Consider the following 21,718-nt stretch of genomic DNA (forward strand, 5'->3'; position numbering starts at 1 on the left):
GCCTCCCTGGAGTTGGATCCTCTCCTTGCTGCTCTTACAGTGCATGTGATTTGGGAAGCTGCTGGAAGCACACTTTGAGAGTTTCGTGCTCAGAGCACTGGGTGCTTTTTGGAGACCCTGTATCTGGTTGTGCAAGGTTAGTGTGGCTTGTGCTCTGTGTGTGTGTGAAAATATGTACGTATATATGGTTGTATGTTGGTGAAGGCAGTAAAATGTATATCTGTATGTGGGTACACTGAGGTCTGAAGCATCTCTAGGTTAGCAGAAGCTGCTGTTCCCAGTCTCTCCCTACAGAGCCTCAAGTATAAGGCTGAAGGAACCCTCTTCTCAAATTCTTATACTTAGATTGGTCAGTTCTCTAAGTTAATTTTGTTTGATGTCAGTAGACAATCATTTATTTTTGAGGATGACTTTTCCCATTTAATTCATTCTTCCATAGTGAAAAGAAATGGGCTGGAATATCTTGTGCTTTTGAGTGGGAGTGTGCTTTCTATGAACTTGTGGTATATCACAGCTGTGAACAAGTTCAGTGTTGGGTGGCTGGGCCATGCCAGAGCTGTTGAAGGAGGTTTAAGCTGTCATCTCTGTTCATTTCTTTACCAATATGAGAAATAAAAGTCACTTAAAGGCTGTGATAAAGCTGCAGCACTGCAGATGTGATCACAGTAGTTCATACTAAGTTTGAACATAGTGATTCGTAGTAATAACTTCATCCTGGCTATTCTGATGGTCTTCATCAAATGCAGAATTGGTGCTGAGAAAATCTGTGGGCTTCAGAAAACCGATGGAGTCATAAATCATTTCATTAGAATATGATAAATGACTTGGAGTAATCCAGACGACTTTATGAACCACCTTTCCCACAAATCATATGTGAAGCATTCCAGGACAAAGGCTTTGCCTGGAGAGATGTGGGCACAGGGAAGAAGTTTGGGGCTGATCCCAGCCCACCAGCCTGCTCGAGTTCCCAGAGTGATGGTGCAGCAGTGAGTAATGCCATCTATGGGTGTGCAACTAGGGGATAGGGAAAAAGGATGTTTTTACTTCCCAAAGCTAATTCCATGGGGATACTGGTGAAGTAGCTTATATAGCTCTGATGTCCATACTTCTAAAATAGACGTGGGAAAAGCTAAAGAACACGTGCAAAGAGCAGCAGGGCTGGGGAGAAGGGGGAGAAAGATCTGGACTTGGACATCTTAAATCTCTTGCTGTGTCAGGAACAAACAAAACCAAACTTCCTTGCTTGGGGAGAGAGTGCTGGGTACTGCCAGGTCTGCTGGAGGTGATGGGAAGTTCGAGTGGGTCAGAGTGGGAAGTTAGGAGATGGGCACTGCTGTGATTGAGCATTGGAGGAAATGATCTGGAGGGGATGGATTCTGTCTCTCTGTGCATCTTTGGAGGTCCTGTGTCTGAAAGGAGGTATTTGGGTTCACTGGGAGACGCGCAGCCACACACTTTATCTGTGGGGATGCAGAGATGCTGAGTCTGTTCTGCTCATGCAGAAAGCCCGTGGCACGGTCCCAAAGGAAGGCCTGGGATGTATCAGTCCGGTGTCACAACACAGACCACGTCAGGAGGTGGCTTCTGAACAGCTTGTGCCTGTACAGTTCTGCACAGAGACACTGCAAAGGCAGTTTCTGTTCCCTTTTTCTGGGGGCAAAATCCCTTACCATCGTTTCTGCTGTGAAAGCAAAATGCCGTAGCGAGAGTGATTTTTGCACAGGAGAATGCTGGAAGTTCTTGCCTGGACCAGTTCCTTTTGAATAAATTTCCACAGCTGAGGGGAAGCTTAGGAAATGTTCTCAAAGGAAGTGCTGCTCCTTCTGTGTGCTTTGCTGCATTATCTGTCTGCAGCGCAGGGAAGGACTTCTGTGCTGGAACAAGCTCTAATGTGTCTCTTGCTTTTCTTTGAAACAGCTAATTTACCCCTGCTGAGCATCCCTCTGCTTGCATGCTAATTCTTCATGCCATCCAACTGCTCTAATGTGAAAAGGATGTGTGATATCTCCAACAGGGGGTTGGATGACTTTGGGTAAAGCAGCACAAGCCAACCACAGAGGACCTTCATTTGAAGATCCAATATTTATCCCTAAATGTCTTCTTGAGCATAAGCAGCAAGCATATGACTCCTATCTGAAAGTTCTTTTCTCCTGTGTTACAAAGGATTTTTTCCTTGGCTATGTTTTTCTTCTGCAAAAATAAATCCTGGCACTGTTCTGCTCCTTGTCCACCTTATTTCTGCATTGAGCATCCTTGTGCACTTGCCATTTTCTCATACCAAGCCCCACTCTATACCAAACTCCCATCATAGCAACTCAATTGGCTGACTTGAGCACGTGGAAGGAATTGAGGGATTTCTTAGAGGAGACCTCTGTCAGTGTGGGGTTTCAGTAGTCACTTGGTCATTTAAAGGCACGTGATCAAGAGTTGTGTCTCTGTGCCCCATCATCACTCTGGCATAACAACAGGCACCCCCAATGGTCCCTCATTTCAGTTCTATTCTACACATTCTTTTGCAGAGTATTAATATGCTGGGTAGTCTGTGCTCAAACGAGGCATAAACAATTTAGACAGCAAATGCTGTAGACCAAGTGTAGCTAATGGACCCAGATGGTTATGTTGCCAGTTTTATGTGACGTTGCCTGCATTAGCATGGAAAACTTTCAGCTCTTAAGTATCAAAGAGCTCTATTTAATGTTTTGCGTTGTCCAGACTTCCACTGGACTTCTGCATCTCCTTAATTTCATTTAGTACAGCAGAAGCTGGAGGGTCTGCTGTACGTTCAGCAGAAATATTCATCTACCTGAGAGCAGGAGAATGGGCTTAAATAGCCATGCTGAAAGCAGGTTTTAGATACATAATAGCATGTGGGACAGTGTGGAAAATAATGATGGTACAGGCAGGTGAGTGAGATAAAAAAGCAGTGTGGATGAAAGCCTTGAAAGAAAAGAAAATAGGGAAGCAAGTGGATGTAATTGTCAGGAGAAGATGAGATGAAAGCAGATTGTGATGGTTTTGGTACTGAAGTGTGAAAGTAAAAGCTTTTCAGTGGATACTGAAAGGAGAAGTGGAAAAAAATGGTCACATTTAGCAAGCTGCAGAAGAGAGGAGGTCAGAGGAGAGGACCGATACATGCAAATATTCCACAATGCCATTAGGTTTCTGGCTTTGCTTTCCCTAGCTCCCGGTAAGCACATTGCTCACGGCCACCTGGGACTGCAAATTCTCCATCCTCAGTTGCTGCTGGATGGAAGGTGAGCTCAGCTGGGTCTGCATCTGAGGTGCTGGGTTTAATTTCCAGAAGGATCTTATTTGTTTACATTGGAATTTTCCCACCTCCAACACCTGTTATAATCATGAAATCTTAAAGTTGGAAAAGACCTCTCAGATCCCCAGGTTCAACCCAACCCACCCCACCATGCCCACTGCCCACATCCCTCAGTGCCACATCCCCACAGTTCTGGAACACCTCCAGGGATGCTGACCCCACCACCTCCCAGGGCAGCTGTGCCACTGCATCACTCCTCTTTCAGAAAATAATTTTTTTTCTGATATCCAGCCTGGTTCAACAGACTCAGTGACTTAGCTTTGCCCTAAGTAGCCATACTCTAATTTTCCGAGTGATTCTTACCTGTGCATAAGCTCTCTGGTGCTCCTTCTCTGCAGCAGAGAGCTGCCTTCCTCCCATGGACAGCAGCAACCAGGGTTAAGGCTGACAGCAGTGTGAGCAGCAATGATGGTGAGCACGTCTGTGTGGTGTGTGCCATTCTCCTCCATCCGTGCCAAATGCTACCCTGTTTGCTTAGCAAAATAAATGAGAATTAAAGACTGAAGTGCAATTTAATTCACATGTATTTTTTTAATAACAAAACTTGTGTTTCAAGGAATGGAAGGATCCTTATCCATTAACTATATAATTCTATGCAGATTGCTGTTATCTTCAAAGACTTTTAGGAGCTTCAGCTCACCAAAGGCCAACACATCAAAGAAGTGTCTGGAGGACTTGGAGTACAAACATGCAATGTACAGATGGCATGGGGGTTCATGAGGCTCTGAGCCCATGGGTAAGGAGCAGATACTGCATTACTGAGCCACCATCTGACAGCTGCTTCCTTGTAGGTGACTCTGCATCAGAGGTGACCTGAAGCACTTTTAATGCAGTAAAAAATTGCTCCCAGGCTTAAGAATCACAAAATCCCACGTCTGCTTGCAAGAGCATCTTTGCTTAAACAGCCCATGCTTCACAAGGCACGTTCTGTATTGTTCCCACTGTCTCCTCAGGGGCATCTTCAGCTCTTGCTCTGGGCAATTGGAGCAACTCATGGTGCAGTGTCTGCATGTGCAGAGGGTGACATGAAGGGACCTGCAGCAAGCTAGCAGCTGACAGCAAGCTATTTTCCAATAGAGCAGGCAGCAGCATCGTGGTTGGGGTCAGGGTTAGGGGGTGGGTGGTTTCATCTTGGAGTTGCTGAGGCTGTTGGTGTGGGAATTTCTTGTGGTTGAAAACTGTGCTGAAGCTCCTGTCTCTGCAGGTCAAATAAATTACCTGTAGAGCATCGATTCCTGCAGAAAACTTCACCTTCATAACAGGGACACTTTGGAGGCACCAAATAAAGCTGCCTTTTGCCTTAGGATACATAGGTTGGGTTCTTGCTTCAGCTCAGCGGTGTAATTGAGATCTGCAGACAGCAAGGCTGCCTCTTCCCATGCCCCAGGCAAGCAGTGACCTGGGTTCAGCTGCCTTCTGTCTTCTTCTGAGTTAGGATTCAGTGGTGCTTCCACTCTCCCCCAAGATACTGCACTCTTTCCTTTTCCACGCTAGTTCTCATTATGGGATGTAGGAGCGAGCGCTGTGCCAGGCAGGCAGCCAGGAGATGTTGGAGCAGCGTGGTGTACTCTGCCCAGCAGAGCTGGATAGGGCTGAAGATCAGCATCCCTTCCAGCTCCAAGCACTTGAGTTGGTGCATAGCAACAAGTTGAAGGGATAACTGATGCAAATTAAATTATTTTTTGATTGTCAGTAGTGAAGTGTCCAGCAGAACCCCCACATGGTACCTGGACAAAAAGCAGCTGCCTGCTGTCTCGGGAATCTTTAAAGCATTTCTGCTTGTGCATTTCTGCTGGTTGAGTCTTTCCTGGCCTAGGTCTGAGCCAGTCTTGCTGCATTCCAGCCCTCTGCCCTCTTCTCTGGAGGCTGGCACTCAGGGAAGTGGCATTACCTGCACCTGAGTGATAGGGCAGTAGTGGGCAGGACACAGCAAACCCAATTACAGTCTGTTCCATCCCTCTGCAGTCCATCCAATGGAGAGCCCATCACACCCCTCGCAGATTCCACGCTTCATTTTTAGCCTAGGGGAGGTGAAGTCAGCTGTGTTATCGTGTCACAGATGTGTGCAGGGCTGCAGAAATCAGTGTTTCCCATGTGCTGTGGAACCACCTTCCCTTCTGTCAAGCACGAGTAACATCTCAGAAGGCACATCCCCACGGGAAGCACTTTGGTAGCAATCTGCAGTTGTTGACTCTTGTTCTGTGGGTCCAGTCAGTGCTGTAAAGGCTGCTGGTTGCTTTTTTTTTTTTTAATTAAATGGCAGCTTGCTAAGGGGCAGGTATTGTTGTGACAGTACCTCCTCAAGTCCTTAAGCTGCTTGAATCACTCCAAGGAGCCAGCAATAAAAGAGCTAGAGTAAAATGTATCCCACAATGTCCTTCACTTCTGCTGACAACTGCAGTTTAAATTCCTGATGCAACCTTTTAGCATAGTTAGCTTGTAAGAACTAATAAAAAATAAAATGTAGCCGTAACAGCTCCTTGCTACTGCATCTCTGATGGGGAGTAGGGAGAGAAACAGCCTTTCTTTTAGGGTGAGCTGGTGGTAGTGTAATATTGCTGCTGTTAATATTGTACTCTGGTCGCTGTCATTAATATGTCTTGTAATTTTTACTTTATGTGGTAAATAGAGTTTGTTAGAGAGGAGTCATTGCTTTTATTGTGAGGCGTTGTTCATCCTATGAGCACCTTTGTGTTAGAATTGTGCTTGAAAGACTCAGGACAGTGGTTAGTTTGGATGATGCAAGTTTGAGCATCCCATTGAGCAGTGGGTTAAAAGGTGCTTACCATTTGTACGTGTCCTCATTCTTAGGTGCATTGCCCCAAGAACAATGTGTCTTGAGTTTCATGGACCCAGAATAAACAATGACTTAAAGAATTAACCAGTAGAGGTTTTCATTTTGAGAACTGTGTGCATTCAAAGCTTGCACTAAAGCCTTGCCAGCTAGCACAGTGTGCAGGTGCTGGCCTTGTGTCCTGTTGCTCGTGGATTTTGCAGGACTTGTTGAAATAAAATCCTCAGCTGCGGCTGTTGAGTAACACCATCACTTGTGGTTTCTGAGGAACTCTGGAAGGAGTTTGCAGTTCTGGGAGGAGCTGGGATTGGAGGGGCCATGGCTATTAGTTTCTATTTCTGCAGACATCTTGTAGCCTTTTGCAGATGGAAACATGCCATCCCTTGCAGCTTGCAAGAGAGAAGAGCTCCCTTTGCAGCGTGTTTACTTCTCAACTCAGAGATGCGAGAGCTTGGGAAGCGTTTTGCCAGCTGAACAGAAGAGAATGGAGGAGCTTTTATAGGCAGCTGCCAACCTCAATGCCAGAGCCCAGCAGCAGCCACCAAAGCTCCATTCTTGTCCCTGACAGCAGAGCTTAGGCAGTGAGCATGGAACGTGTTAGCAACGGTAAGGGTGGGAAGAGGGAGACTTGGGATGTGCTGCCTGTGCTGGCTGCCAGAGCTGTGTAGGAGTACGAAGGCAGGATGGGCATGGTCGTGATCCACAGCAGTTATGTTCTGAAACAAAAGGGAATGCCACATGCAGCAGAGACATCGGCTGCTGAGCAGCAGTCCGGCATCTTCACGCTTCAGTTAGCAGAAGGTACTTTGTTTTCTTTCGGTTTTCTGTATGTGTAAATGATTATTTGCAGCAGAAGTGTGTCTGAAGTGGGTTTTGAGCTAGGAAAAAGGGGTGAGGAATTACTGGGAGTTGCTGGACTTGAATCTGGATTTGGTGGTAGAGTTCCTGGGATGTTGTGGAACAGGGCAGGGGACTTGTGGTGCTCCCCTTGGCATTGAGGGAGTGAAGTAGCTGCCTTTTTTTGGTGGGAAATGGTTCAGCATGTGTACTCCAGGGCAGCTGGCTGCTAGGTGTTGTGGAAGTGTTTCATGCTAAGGGAGCTGAGAACACGTTGGATGTTAGGAACAATTTCTTTTCTGGAATAGTAATAACGCACTGGCACAGGCTGCCCAGGGTGGTGGTGGAGTCACCATCCCTGGAGGTGTTTGCTGCAAGCTGGGTTTGTGCTGATGGAGCACAGAGCTGGTGACCTTCGTCTCCTCCCATTAGCTATGAAAAACTTGAAATATCTCTTCTTTCTTGTTAAGAGCCTGGTACTTATGAAACGTGCTGGTCGCTTCTCGCTGTGCTTCTGCGGCTGTTCCTCCTGGTTTGGGGCGTCGTGGCACCCAAGGTGTCCTTTGCTGTATGAATCTTGCCATGGCTCATGTCCTCCAGCCCAGTTCAGCTCCATGGGAGCATTGGTGCTTCACGAATCTCTTCTGGAATGCATGTTGTTAGCCAACATGCTAATAGGCAGCATCTCTTGCACAATGCCTCTAGGCAGTGGGTAATGTGTTTCTTAAGTACATATGGTTCTGTTTGTTTTTTGTATTAAAGAGCAGAAGCACCCTTGAGATCGACACTAAGGGAAGGAAGAAAAGTAGTGAAGGATTGATGTGTGATGCAGGACAGCTCTAAGCCAAGAAGCAGTGCAGAAGGTAAGGCACGGCCAAGCTCTGCAGTACCGGTCTGCTTTACACCTGCCATGAAATTGCTGCTTCCCTGCTGCATTTTAACCATCTCCCAAAACATCTCTGTGATTTTCCAGCACCGTTTTTCCTTCTCACCATGCACATTACAGTAATGGTAGCAGATGGGGAAAGCTGGACAGCACCGGTGCGGTGTCACTCACAGAATCTGAGTCAAGCCCTTTATATGTTTGGCCACCCACTCTTTCTTCTAATCACTTGCAATTTGCCAAAAGCCCTAGCCAACTTCACTTGGCAGAGCTGCAGGCGAAGAAGTGATGTTTCACAAGATTTTGATTTCAGCAATTTAAATTCTGTTTTTTTAAAGAAGCACTGATTGTCATGAACGGGCTGAGCTCACTTGCGTGCTGAGGATCCCAATCCTGGCACACAGCTCTGCAGGGAGGTTGGGCTCTGCAATGATGTGCTTGATCTGAACATTTCTCTTCTTACCTCAAAAAACTTCATAGCCAAGGGAGACTCACCGTGTAGGGATTAGTCCATGGACTGCTGATGCACAGCTAAATGGGGGTGTGTGACTGACAGGGGAGCAGGGGCAGTCTCACTGCAGAGACTGGAAGCTGCTGCCAGCAGCACATTTCTTCTTCCCCAACTTACCTGTCACTCCTGTAATGAAGCCAGAGGATGGGAATTGGTGTTCCTCACTGAGCTGTGAAGTACTGATGAAACTGCTGATGGATCTGGGCTTGAACCAGGAGCCAAAGGCTCAAGGGCACTAAAGGGCTGTTGTATCCCAGGCAAGTCTGTTGAAGCAGCAGGGTGCAAATAGCACATGAGTTGTTACTGGGACACAGATATTTAAGTTTGCCAGATCCAACTCCTGCTCTTAGGAAAACTTGGATGAAACGTAATGGCCTGTGTCACAGCAAGAAGCAGACTGGGTGCTCTTAGGGTCCCATCTGCCCTTGAACTCTGCTAATCTGTGAGAAGTCACAGCTGCATCTCTAATGATGCATGACCAGTTCAAGCCCCTGTTTTGACTTGCTGTCCACAGAGTTATCCAGGAGTGCTGTGTCCTTGTGTCGAGTTTGGAGCATCTGCTCCACATGTACTTGGGTTGAACTGCTTCCAGCAGACTTAGCAACTGTGCTGATGACTTCCTTCAGGAAATCCAGCCATGCAGGTAGCATTTAGCTTACAGGATCATGGCAATTAAGTCATAATGACACTCCTGTAAGTTGTCTTTTTTTTTTTTTTCATTTTTTCCATTTTGTTTTTGACCTATTAACTATCTTCCTATCCCCAGCTGAAACTGTACATCTAGGGGATTTTTTTCTGCCTTGTTTGAGTGAAAGAGTAAATCCTTTTTGATTTATTCCAGAGCAGCCCCCGAGCTCAGCTCCTGTGAGAGCCTGCTGACTTTGAGTTCAGAAGATCTCACTTCTTTGAGGAAGGCTGTGGTCTTCCATCTTGCCTCAAAGTTAAACTGAAAGAGAAAATTCTTTTTTTTTTCCTTTAGATGGAGAGAAAATAAGCATGGTGTGTAAGAGAATCAGTTATACCTGCAGCAGAAGAGAATGCCAACATGCAGAATTTCAGGTTAAAATCTGGTTGTTAGCGTAGGCTTTATTTTCAAGCACCTCGCATGTTGTTCAGTAAGTGTTTTGTGGAGATAAAGACTTTCTTTTGACACAGTGCTGTTGGCTGGCTGAGATCCAGCCTGTGATCCTTCATTAAAACATCTTTGGTGTTGAAACCCCTGGATTACAGTGCTGGCTAGAAATGGAAGTTCTAGCCCTAATTTCCTGCAGAACTGCTGATACCAGGCTTGGGCAGAGTTCTGCACATGCTGACTACCAAAATTTCATCTTTACACCGAGTTTCACTGCAAGCAGGAATGCTGCTCACAGTCATAACCTTATTGCCTTGTTAATACTTGTAGGAAAAAAAACACTAAAAGGCCGAGGATGTCTCAGGTCTAGCATCAGGTCTAACATCTCCCCTAGTCTCTGCATTGTTTATCTTGCTGCTCTGTTGTAGGTCTCTGGAGGTGAAAGCTGAGCTGCCCAAACGTAAGCCCTAACACACACGTGCTGGGCAGTACAGGCTTCTCTTAAATGTGCTTTCTGATGCTTGGCTTCTAATGTCATCCCAAGGAGCAATATCAGAGCCAGCAGTTATTTGTATCGGCTGATGTCTTCACACAGCAGAGAGACTGGGAGAGGTAGGTACCTTCAGGTGCCTCTTATGCCGGACACTGGCTGTGAATATGAAAAGTGATGTGCCGTGCTGACAACGAGCTGTGCGCCTTGAGATGAGGTGCAGGCAGCTATCTGTGGTGTGTATGTATAGGTATGGGTAGTGCATAGGAACTGTGTCAGAGCTATTAAGTGCTAGCTGTTTCCTGTCGGGCCCTTCCAGTCTGTATTTATGTGGTTGTTGCTACAGCTGTATGTTTCGAAGGGCAGGGGTAATAGAGGGAAGATGGGTCTTTAATATATGTAGACCTTGCTTTTAAAAAACCAACTTCCTGAGCAAGGTGACCTTGGCTCTGCCTCTAACATGTGCAACCAGCAGTGGAGGGGAGAGCTAGTGCTTTGCAGTGCAGCGAAGGCTCAGTCAGATGTCAGCAGAAGATAACACAGCTTGGGTTGATCTGAGGTTTAAGTGCAAGCGAGGGGAGAAAAACAGCTTTCTTGCCTTTCTCCAAACAACACAGAAAAACAGTGATTTGCTGGTTTGGGCCAGAGCAACAGCTAAGCCGGCCCTTGCAGGCATGGACAAAGTCTTGTGTGATGCTTTTCAAGCCATTCTTATCAAACTTAACATTTTCAGAAACTGTTTCCAGGTTCTGTAGTGTGTGGAAGGTAGCAGTGTGTGTGCAAGCACTGTGGTGGTTCTTCTCCCTTTTCAGGAAAAATGCATCTCAAAAGCCAGCTGCATTTGCAGTCACTTTCTGGCATGTCATTGTACAGTAAATTTGCTCAGCTCGGGTCATGATACAAGGACAGGCAATAGGCTGACTCGCTCCTTTAGTGCTGTCACCACTTCTCCTGCTCTCACTTCAGCAGAGAAAAACCACGCATCGACTTTCTCCCACAAACCCATGTTCTGAGCCAGCAGAAGTAGGAAAATGTTTTTTTCCCAAATCTAATTTGAAACATGATGACTGGACCGTTCTTAAGCAGCTTCCAACTTAACAATAAAGAAACTTCACTGAGTGCTTGGCAGGAGCCTCTGTATGTAATTTAGATCATAATCAGATGCATTAACACATTTTATATGGATCTCGTGGGGGCCAAGAAGACGAGGTGTGCTGGGTAATTTCTTTCCAGATTTCTTTACCTGATTGTTTATTACTCTCGGGGACTTCATTTGTGGTCCAAATGTCACCAGCAGAATCCTGCTGCTTCATGTGGCTGCATTTAGAACAGCCAGGAGCAAGGCTTCAAATCACCTCATTGGCATTATCATCACTCCTTCCATCGAAGGGAGAATGGGGGGAACATGGGGGAAGTGAGGGAGGCAGGGGAACAGCAGCAGGGACCCAGCTCTGCAGTCTGCTGACCCTGAGCTCAGTGGGAGGGAAGAGAGTGCTCGAGGAGCAGCATGCCTCTTGCTGAGTGCTGTTATGAAAGCTGCACTCGGGAAGCTCCCTCCCCACCTTTACACTGTAGCTGTTAGACATAAGTAGCTCCAATTTTATAAAGCTTCTGAAAGCTTTTCGGCAGTCTGTGCAAAGAAACAATCGTATATCATTCACGTTGCTTCATTGTTTTGTCAGGAATTCACCCATGCCAAAAGCATCTTTGTTGTGAAGTCTTGCCTTTGACAGAGAATTCTGTTGCTGCTTTGATAAATGATGTTTTGCGTTTCTTTCTGCTCTGTTGGTTTGTATTATACTCTCAAGAGGTGGGAAGTGAAGTTCCTTGACACTTGAGCGTCTCCTTTATACATCTTCCCACGTATTTCATGGGTATGTATTTATTATGAAGAAATGCAGTGGTGTGGGTGCAGTACCAGGTGGCACATCCAAACCCACATAGCCCCTCTTCCCCTTTTTTTCCAGTGATATTGAAAAGTGGGGCTTGGTTGTAGAGTGCTGAGCTCCTAAACATTCTTGAGGCTGAAAGGCCTCAGGGTTTTGCTGGTGTTTGGTGCAGTGTTGTGGCACAGTGCAGAACACACAGGCAAACTGTACCCGACAAGAACCCCGTGCCCAAAACAGGTTTGGGTGCAGGGGATTCTTTGGAGATCAGAGGGAGAGCACTGATGTCTGTTGGGCTGGCTCCCTCTTTTTTTTTGGTTGTTTCTTTAGTACTTTTTTATCAACGATATTTGCCAGGAAATGATGATGCTCAGCATCCTAGATTAGCAGAGATCTTAAAGAGACTTTTCCAATCGAACAAAATTGTGATGGAGAGTTGAATATCCCTAAAAACTGGAGAGAAGGGAGTCTCTCCCAGGAACATCTGCCTTTCCCTGGGTCTTCCAGCTAAGTACTGAGCAAGGACGTTACTTTCAGGATATCCTGCTCCAAGGTATAGAAGTTAGAATGGTTGGGCTCTCCTGAACAAATCCTTTCCCTCCATCTCCTGTTTTTTTGAATCGAAAGACCTTCCATGAAGGCAGACTGATACAAGCCTCAAAGGATTTGTATCAGCAGCAGGGCAGGCAGGCGTGCATCAGAGGCAGAAAATACCCCTGGTCCTTGACTATTTATAGCCAGCTCACAAGCAGGCTCCTTGCCTCCAGGGCCCAAGTTACTCACTGTGACTGATGTATTCTCGTTAGGTTTGCAGCATACAGTGAGCAACTTGTTCCTACAAGTGCAGGGTGATGGGTTCAGCTGACACAGCTTGCAGATCTGCTTGTGCTGGGTTTTTAGCTGAGTACGGATGTGCTCTCTTGGTTGGGCTGCAGAAGGGGATCTGAGCTTGCTGGGGTGATGAAGGAAAATGAGTGCTTTGTTTTCCATTTTCTTAAGATCTCCTTGAGCTGGACTTAGGAATTATTGATTTTCAACCTTTGTACCAGAACACGGTGACTGTTCAAACAGTTGCTCAGCTGAAACTATTGGATTACCTCTCGCTAAAGCATAATTTGATTTGGTTTGCTGTTTTGTCAAGGCTCTGAAGGTAATAGTTTGCTTTAGCCTTTCATCTCCAGATAGCACGGATGAAATTGCTGTCTGGGGGGGCTGCACTGCTGCCTTCTGTGAGTTAGCTTGTTTGGCACAGGGCCTATATGGCCTTCACTTGCCTTTTTCCTTCATGTCCTGCACTTATTGCCTAGATGGGTAAGGTTTGTTTGTTTGAAGGCATGCTAGGTGCTGATCTGCTTGTGCTACATCACAGCTTCTGTATTCTTTTGCACAGTTTGGGTAGCACCCTGACATTTAAACCTCGCATCCGGGGAAGAAAAAAAACACCTGGGGAGATTCATCAGTAATTTGGAACTTTATTAAATTCTGAAATACAAGGTGGAAAGTATTGGTTTTCTGATATGTGGTTTGCTTGTAAGGCATGGCTGGTCCTGCTATTTGGTAAGAAGAGCAGAGCTTCTGAGCAGGGGGCCTGGAGAAATTTAGGTTTTGTAGCCTAGTTTCAAGTGAATATACTCTGCATGTCCACAGGATGCTGCTCAAGTGTCCTGAAGAAGGGCACGGACTTAAATAAGGCAGAATGGGAAACACTGAAACTTTTCTGATGAACAGGAATGGAAAAAAAAAAGTGCATTTTTTATCAGTATCAGGCAGTAGGATGCTGGCTGTTGTGTACGTGTGTGACTGCCCTCCACTGGTTGAAATTAAGATGGCTTTCCTTTATCAGAGCCCTTTTTTTTTCCCTCCTTAGTATGTGTCTTCAGATTGACTTTGGAGAGAGGCAGGAGCACTTGAGGTGCAGGGCTGGGTCATCCAGAAGTGGTCACTGTGACCAATCACCCAGGATCTACAGAGTCACCCTGGGCAAGAGGGAGCTTTGAGCTGGGGAAGCAGGAGGCTCGTTCAGTGTGAGGGGGTCCAGAGAAGCAGAATCTTCACCAAACATGGCCAGAGATTGCAGAGAGGAGCAGGTGCTTGCAGTGAGGTAGCAAGAGCTTCCAGAGGTTGTAAGCAGCTTGTATTGCTGTAAGACATGGCACCAAGCAATCTCATCAAGGTCTGGCAACCTGTGGGATGTTCTTGCCTCAAAGTGAGCAGCATATCTCTTGCTATATAAATCTTTGTCCTCTGGGGATGTTGGTCAGACGTCTGATAGAGTAAGCTGAAAGGAAAATTAATCTGAAAAAATAGCTTTAGACTTCAGTCAAACTCAATAGTTGTTCTTTCCAATAGGAACTGATTTCCCTGATTTCCTTTCAGGATCCAAAAGTGAGTTTTGAGAAGAATAAAGCTTTTTTTTTTTTAAAAAAAAAAAAAAAAAAGAGAACAAAAATCCTACTGTTACCTTGAATTCAAAGGCAGAGACTGAGCCGTTGTTTTTTCGTCCTGCTGAGGCAACCAGAAGGAATCCAGTCTGGGATGCACACCTTGTGTACATCTCTGTGCGAAGGGATTTGGGGAAATGATGATGCAGTGGTTGAAAGGAGAGATGGGAGCAGAGGAATTCTTAAAATGTCCTTCAGTGTTGACCCAGCCCATTTAAGCTCAGAGCGTTGCTGTCATGGATGCATATCACCTCCTACAGTTATTAAGTCTTACAACACCACTGAAGCACCTTGAATTTTAATATGAAAATGGTGTCTGTGTCTTAATTGACCATGTGCTTTCCTCTGCTAACCTCTGGGGAAATGGAGACTTCCTCCCATCTCCAGGTCACCAAATTATAATATAGAGTTTCTGAAGAGTTTGTTTTTTTTAACTAAGCATTAGAGTTTTATCCATTTCAGATACCTCCAGGAATGACTTCTGACTTCTCTTTGACATTTCTTTAAATCATAGAACAAAGCAGGCTGGGAGGGATCTCTGGAGGTCTCCAATCCAGTGTCAAAATGAAGCTGACCATGAAAGTAGGAGAGGTTGCTTGAGGCTTTGTCTAGTTGAGGTTTTACCCTTTGTGGAGCTGGAGGGTTGGTCACCTCTCAGGCTCCTTTCCATTGATTTGGTTTTGCCCTGTCTACTCATTTCTTGGGAGGCTATGGCAAAAACAGAATCACAGAATCACCAAGGTTGGGAAAGACCCGCAGGATCACCAAGTCCAACTATCCACTGATCACCAATAGTTCTCACTAAACCATGTCCCCCAGCACAACGTCCAAGCGTTCCTTGAACACCTCCAGAGTCGGTGACTCCACCAACCCCCTGGGCAGCCCATTCCAGTGCCTGACCACTCTTTCACAAAAGTAGTATTTCCTAACGTCGAGCCTAAATTTCCCCTGGAGCAGTTTGAAGCAGTTTGAATTCCCTCTAGTCCTATCACTCATGACCCTTGCTAAAAGTCAAGGTGGTCAATACCATCTCCTCTCACCTATCAAGCAGATAGCTTTATTGTATGGGGCCACTGAATTGGTGAGGTACACTTTACCCATGTACGTCTGTGCTGTTCCCAGTTCCCCTTTCTGGCCATGGAAAGGGCTTCCAGAAAGATTCATTCCATCCATCCTTGCCTAAAGGCTTTTGCTTCCATTTAGGGGCTGGGCAAGGTGAGTTCAGCCATTCCAGCTGCATTGCCAACCTCTTCATTCCCACAGATACTCTCCAGAGCAAACTTTTGTTGTCACAGTTAATGCTTGGAAACTTACTGCAGATAACTTTGGCTTCATCTTGACTTGGCTGCTCCAAGGCTTTCACTGCCTTAGCTAATGCAGCCTTTACAATTGCTTAGAGACTCTTAAGTTGTCAGTATGTTGAATGAAGAGATTAATTTCAGGCATCCCACTGCTAAGACACTACGTTCAAATTTTGACGAAGTCATGCTTTCCTTGCGAGGTGCAAAGAGGCTCTGCAAACCAGTTAACTTGTATCAGCCAAATGGACTGTAACTCCTGGTGAGCAGTGCTGAGCTCTCCTGCATTGATTTACTGGTGCCAGGCAGTGGTAGCAATTATCTGGGCTCCAGAAGAATCAGCAGAGAGGGGTCCTAGGGCACGGATACAGGGAGGTGCATCAGGAGTGCCTGTCCTTTAAACACATTACTGCTTGATTTTATCGATGATTCTGGGTATTTTAACCTTTCCGTGCCTCTGTTTCCCTGCCTATAAATTACTTGTCTTCCTTCTGGGTTATTGAGGACTGCTTAGCTATAATGTAGAAAATGCTGTCAAGGTAGGGTGCCAAGTGAATACAAACTATTTTATTTTTAGTGTCTTTTGAATTCTTGGACTTTTTGTTCTCCCTTTTATCTGTCTCTCTTTTTAATCACATGAAATGGAAGGAAACCCAATCACAGCTGTTGTTAGAGAAGAATCATTAAGCTCATCCAGCTGGCTCTCCTGGGGCCAGTGTGGGTTGTGTGGAGTGATGAGGGGTCTTTCACTTCTGACAGCTCTCTTCATTGATCCAAGTGGGAAGGGCTATTTTTAGGTAAATGGACATCAGGCAATGCTGAAAGAGAGCTGGGTTATTTTTGGAAACCCATCAGCGATAGTTTTGGCGGGTCCTAATGCAAATTTTGTCTTTGGTTGGGTTGTCTCACTTTGTAAGATCAGTTTCCAAGGACATGGGGGTTATTTGTTGAGCTTATTTTGCAGTCTGAATCTGGGGGATTAATTAGAGAATCATAGATTCACACAGAATCACAGAATGGCCAGGGTTGGAAGGGACCTCAAGGATCACGAATCTCCAACCCCCTGCCACATGCAGGGCCACCAACCTCCACATTTCAGAGCAGCCCAGGCTGCCCAGGGCCCCATCCAACCTGGCCTTGAACACCTCCAGGGATGGACGGGGCACCCACAGCCTCTCTGGGCAGCTGTTCCAGCACCTCACCACTCTCATGGTAAAGAATTTCCCCCTGACATCTAGCCTAAGTCTTCCCTCCTTCAACCTAAATCCATTTCCCCTTGTCTGTTATCTACCCTTGTAAAGAGTTGATTCCCTTCCTGTTTGTAGGCTCCCTTTAGGTACTGAAAGGCTGCAATGAGGTCACCCCACAGCCTTCTTTTCTGCAGGCTGAACAAGCCCAGCTTCCTCAGCCTGTCTTTGTAGGGGAGGTGCTCCAGTCCCCTGATCATCTTTGTGGCTCCTGTGGACCCTCTCCAACAGCTCCCTGTCTTTCTTGTACTGGGGTCCCCAGACCTGGACACAGCACTGCAGATGGGGCCTCACAAGAGCAGAGTAGAGGGGGACAATCACCTCCCTGTCCCTGCTGGCCACCCCTCTGCTGATGGAGTCCAAGATACCATTTGCTTTTCTCAGTAAATTTTCCCAGTAATTCCCAGTAAACCAAGTGGTGACAAAGCTGAAGATCTTGGGGCAGAGGATGAAGCTCTATGTGTGGAGTCTGCCTGGAGTTGGGAGATGCCCTCATGAAGGAACGTACAGAAGACTTGGTGCTGGTAGTGGCCGTGCTGCAGGGTTGAATGTGCACTACCCCTTGCTTCTGTGGATTGCAGAAGGATGGTGGCATCTTCTCAGTTTTCCTCAGCCTTTTTCAGAAGGGTTTTGGGACAGCTCCTGTCTCATGCTGACTTGGTGCCCAGAGCTTGTTTATGTCGTGCAGGTACGGGTGGGAGCCTGGGGGGCAATGGCCGGGTCTGTGCCTTTGCTACTCACAGAGCTGGAAAAGCCCAAGCAGAAAACATTGTGGATGTGATTTAGTAGCACGTTACCTGCCTTCTCTCAGCCTAATTTCAGAGATCAGAACACGGTCTCACCTGAGTTTTCCAGGCTTTTCATACAGCGTGTGAAGGCCATTACATAAAATTAGCTTGCTGCTTGGGGAAAGCTGGTATTAGCTCTGTGTTAGGACTTGTTTCAAAGCTCTCAGTGATCATTTACTTGATGGGCTCCTATTCAAGCTCATGGGTACAAGGTAGAAAATGGAAGCAAATAGCATCTGATACTGCTTCCTAACAGAGATGAAAAATCGAGTGGGCTTTTTGGCAGAATTCCTGCTCTCCTGGGGTGTTTTTTTTTGTGATGTTTTTTTTTTCTTTTTTCTTTTCTTACCTGTATGGATCTCTACTGGCACTTTCCTAGCCATGGCCATGGAGTGCCTGTAAAGCAGGACTGATTTTTAATTTCCCCAAAGTTCCTGATGATCCAGCACTGGGAAGATGAACGTGATTCTGAAGCAGGCTTAAATTGTAAAGCACATTCAGATCTGCTAAGCAACAGCATTGACACGTTTAAATAAATCTGCTGTTGAGTAATACAGAGTGACATATTGAGAGCAATTAAAAAAAAACAAAACACCACAAATTTGGTAAATGACTGGAATGGAAACAGAGCATAGAGGACATTGGATAAAGGAGAGGGAGGGCTACTCCACAAAAAGAGTGTGATGGAGAACAAGAATAGCCATCAGGAGGGATGAGACAATAGTGGGAGTGTGAATTGATGCTGAAATTGTCTCTTGGCAGTAGGGTCTTTGTGATGGTACTTCTCTGCCAGTGCTGATGGTCACAAGATTGAAGAGATTTTAATGCCTAATTCAGAAAGGAGCACGTGGTGGGACATCACAGAGAGAGAGGGGATTGGAAGGTGCTGTTTGCATTCCTCCAGCTTTCTTACTGCGTGCTGAGTGGGGTCTGGCTTCTGTTGTATCCATCACTACAGAGCTGTGCAACACTGCATCGGTGAAGGAACACGCATGTGGAATGTAGAGGTCTTGTATTTGGAGCTGATGGGAGAAATTAACTTCTGGAGCTCGCTGTGGAATGCCTTGCTGCAAGAAGCTGTGAAGCCCAAATGCTTGTGGTAGTTTTCATTTTTACCTTTCTTATTTTTTAAACAGTTCAGACTTTGTACTGATAAGAATGTACGTGATTGATCGCTCCAGAAAAGCATTTTGGTGGGAAGCTCTCTTCTTCAAGGTCTCTTACAGCTCTTATTTTCTGGCAATTAGGGAAAAATTGTTCTGAATCAGCTGTTCTGTGATTATGATGTATGAGTATTTGGCACCAAAGCAGCTGGAAACGGGCACTTAGGAGTAAGGGCTGAAGTGAAGGGATTATTGGTTGGGTGTAGTGCTGCCATCTTTGTGCTTCTTTATTATTTTACTGGAGTTTGTACAGTGGTCAAATGGAGTTGTGGATTTTGTGGCTATCTTAATTACTTTGTTCCAAGCTCGTGCCTCATGTCTGTCTGTAGCATGGTCACAGCAGGGTTAGTGGCTCTGCTGCTGAGCCCTTCCAGGCTCTCAGGAAGATTTCTCAAGCCCTGACAACAGCTTTTCATGGCTGGGCACCAGATGCTCACTCTGGGCACGAGCAGCTTTTGTCTAGTGGATGACAATATTCAGTTTAGGAGTCGGCCAATGCTATTTAGTTTTATACTAAAGAGATAGCTATGCTGTCCTTTGCTATATTTTTGAGATCTGTTGCTGTTTCTGGCTCAAGCCATGGAGGGAAGATTGAGACTGCTCACTCTGCTCTCCTGTACATCGTGATGGAAGTGACCAGAAGAGAGATTGGTGGCATCCTTGTTCATCATGACCTCTTGGCATCTATTCAGCAAGTAGTTCCTGAGGATGGCCTGAGCTGGAAGCGGTCTGGTCTTTGGGATGATGTCTAGCAGGCAGTATTGAAAGCCATTCCTTGTCTGTATGAGTGCTTGGCTGGCAGAGTATCCCACTGCCCATTTCTGAACTGCTCTGAGGATACTTGGCCCCACTCACCCAGCAAAAACAGCTGCTGTGCATTGGAGATTCCTGCCTGCAGTCTTTTTAAGCCTGGTGCCTCCCAGCCAAAGTGAGTTCCACCTTTCCAAATGTACTTCCTCTGCTAGCATTTGGATTGATTTGGACAGTAAAATGATCAGAGGGCTGGAGCACCTCTCCTGTGAGGAAAGGTTGAAGGAACTGGGCTTGTTTAGCTTGGAGAAGAGAAGGATTCAGGGAGACCTCATTGTGGCCTTCCAGTACTTGAAGGGAGCACAGAAACAGGAGGGGGAACGGCTGTTTGTGAGGGTGGATGGTGATAGGACAAGGGGGAATGGTTTTAAACTGAGACAGGGGAGGCTTAGGTTAGATCTTAGGAGGATGTTTTTCAGCCAGAGGGTGGAGAGGCACTGGACCAGGTTGCCCAGGGAGGTTGTGGATGCCCCATCCCGTACACAGCAGGGGGTTGAAACCAAAAGGAGCATTGTGCTCCTTTTCAACCCAGGCCATCCTATGATTCTGTGATTCTGCTGGGAGCTGGTAGGTGGGACTGTGCTGGTTCAGATCAATGGGGCAGTTCCATAAATGCAGAGCATATCCACCAGATCCATGGCACATGGTTTCTCTGGGATGTTTTTCCCTGGCCCACAGAAGTGCATTAGTGATGTTAACTCTTTGAAACCCTGTCAGCTCTCTGACCTGCTCTGCACATCCTGCTGCCAGCTCCAAGAAGCTGTAGAGTCATTAACTTTGCACAATTGTGGCAGTTTGAGGCAGCTGCTCCAGTATCAGCACTCTGCAGAGAATGAACAGCTAAAGCATTTGGACGCTGTATGATTAGATCAAACAAATTGTCTCAAAGCCACAAGATGTTCAGCTGGACTGCTTGTTCAATAACAGTTAATAAGGATTTCTTTGAAAAGACACTATTGTTTAGCATTGCATTCTTTAATCTTGTTACAGCGTTCTAATAAAATGGGACTTTGCCATCTAGTTCTACGTCTCCCAATAACTTTTGAACCCATCAACTGTTTTCACTCAGATTAGGGGGATACAGCTCACCAAAGCATTAACTCCCTATAAATGCCGTGGAAATAGGAAAATGAAGTTCTCTGCAGGGTTTTGGAGAGCCCCATGAAAGCCTGAAGCCAGTAAGAATTGAGGCTCCATTTGTGCTGGTGTTCCCAGAAGAACTTGTTAGGGGCTGCCCTCAGACAACAGATGATATTTTTCTCCCGGTGCAGTGCTGTGCATTCCAGGGTCTGTTAGAAAGTGCCGGAGCACATTAATCATCATTCCAGCTGTTTCCCTAGCAAGCCACCAGGACGCAGTTAGGTTCACCAGTTGGGAAGTTCTTTTAGACCAGGCTGTATGCTTGGCAGGTTTTTGGTTTCAAAGGCAGAGGATTTAAAAACAAAAAACAAAATCTCACATGAGGAGTCATGCTTTGGTGCGTTGGCCTGCAAGGCAGTGTTGAAGCTAAAAGCTCCATTAGTGGGTTTCAACTTACCCAGCTTAAATCCTTCCCCGAGGATTGCTCATGTTCTGCAGAATTACAGGCTTTGGCGTGATAATGTTTTCCCCTTTATTTCTCCCTTTTGCTTTTTTTTTTTTTTTTTCTTTTTTTTTTCCCCATAGTATGAACAGTCAAAACAGCAGCAAAGCTTGAGGGCTGGCATGGGAATCACAGCTCTGTTAGAGCAAGCACGGGCAGTCCCTGGTGCAAAGCACTCTCTCAGATTAAATATTAAGATTATTCTCCTAAAGAGCAGTGATGCAGTGGCACAGCTGCCCAGGGAGGTGGTGGGGTCACTGTTCCTGGGGGTGTTCCAGAGCCATGGGGATGTGACATCAAGTGACGTGGACATGGTGGGGTGGGCTGCAGTTGGACTTGGGGTTCTTAGAGGTCTTTTCCAACCTGAATGATTCCCTGATTCTGTTTAAGAACATGGCTAGTGGACATGATACTGATGGATTGATGGTTGGACTTGGGGATCCTATTGGTGTCTTCCAGCCTTAATGATTCTGTGATTCTGAAGAGGTGAATGGTGCTCACAGGCTTTGCAAATGATGAATGGCAATAGAGGAACCAAGCACCATACACCTTCCTGCAGACTGCTGGCTGTTTGCTAGCCTGCTGGGG

The 21,718-nt window shown here is 46.1% G+C and overlaps 1 protein-coding gene across 9 annotated transcripts in view; it reads left to right on the forward strand.

The window, feature by feature from the left end:
• The window catches only part of EXTL3 (exostosin like glycosyltransferase 3), a 136,245-nt gene that overhangs the window by 73,810 nt on the left and 40,717 nt on the right, over positions 1-21,718 (forward strand). For 3 of the 9 annotated variants that reach the window (XM_085218278.1, XM_010708082.2, XM_085218280.1), the window contains one exon: positions 7,722-7,822. The exons of 4 other annotated variants lie outside the window; for them this stretch is intronic. The gene's annotated coding sequence lies outside the window, so the exon portion shown is untranslated. Of the gene's footprint in view, positions 1-7,721; positions 7,823-9,853; positions 10,038-21,718 lie in introns of all 9 variants that reach the window. 2 more of the 9 variants (XM_010708084.2, XM_085218283.1) reach the window with 1 other exon arrangement.

Source organism: Meleagris gallopavo, chromosome 2 (assembly GCF_905368555.1).
Source record: "Meleagris gallopavo chromosome 2, MGAL_WU_HG_1.1, whole genome shotgun sequence".
Taxonomy (NCBI): Eukaryota; Metazoa; Chordata; class Aves; order Galliformes; family Phasianidae; genus Meleagris; species Meleagris gallopavo.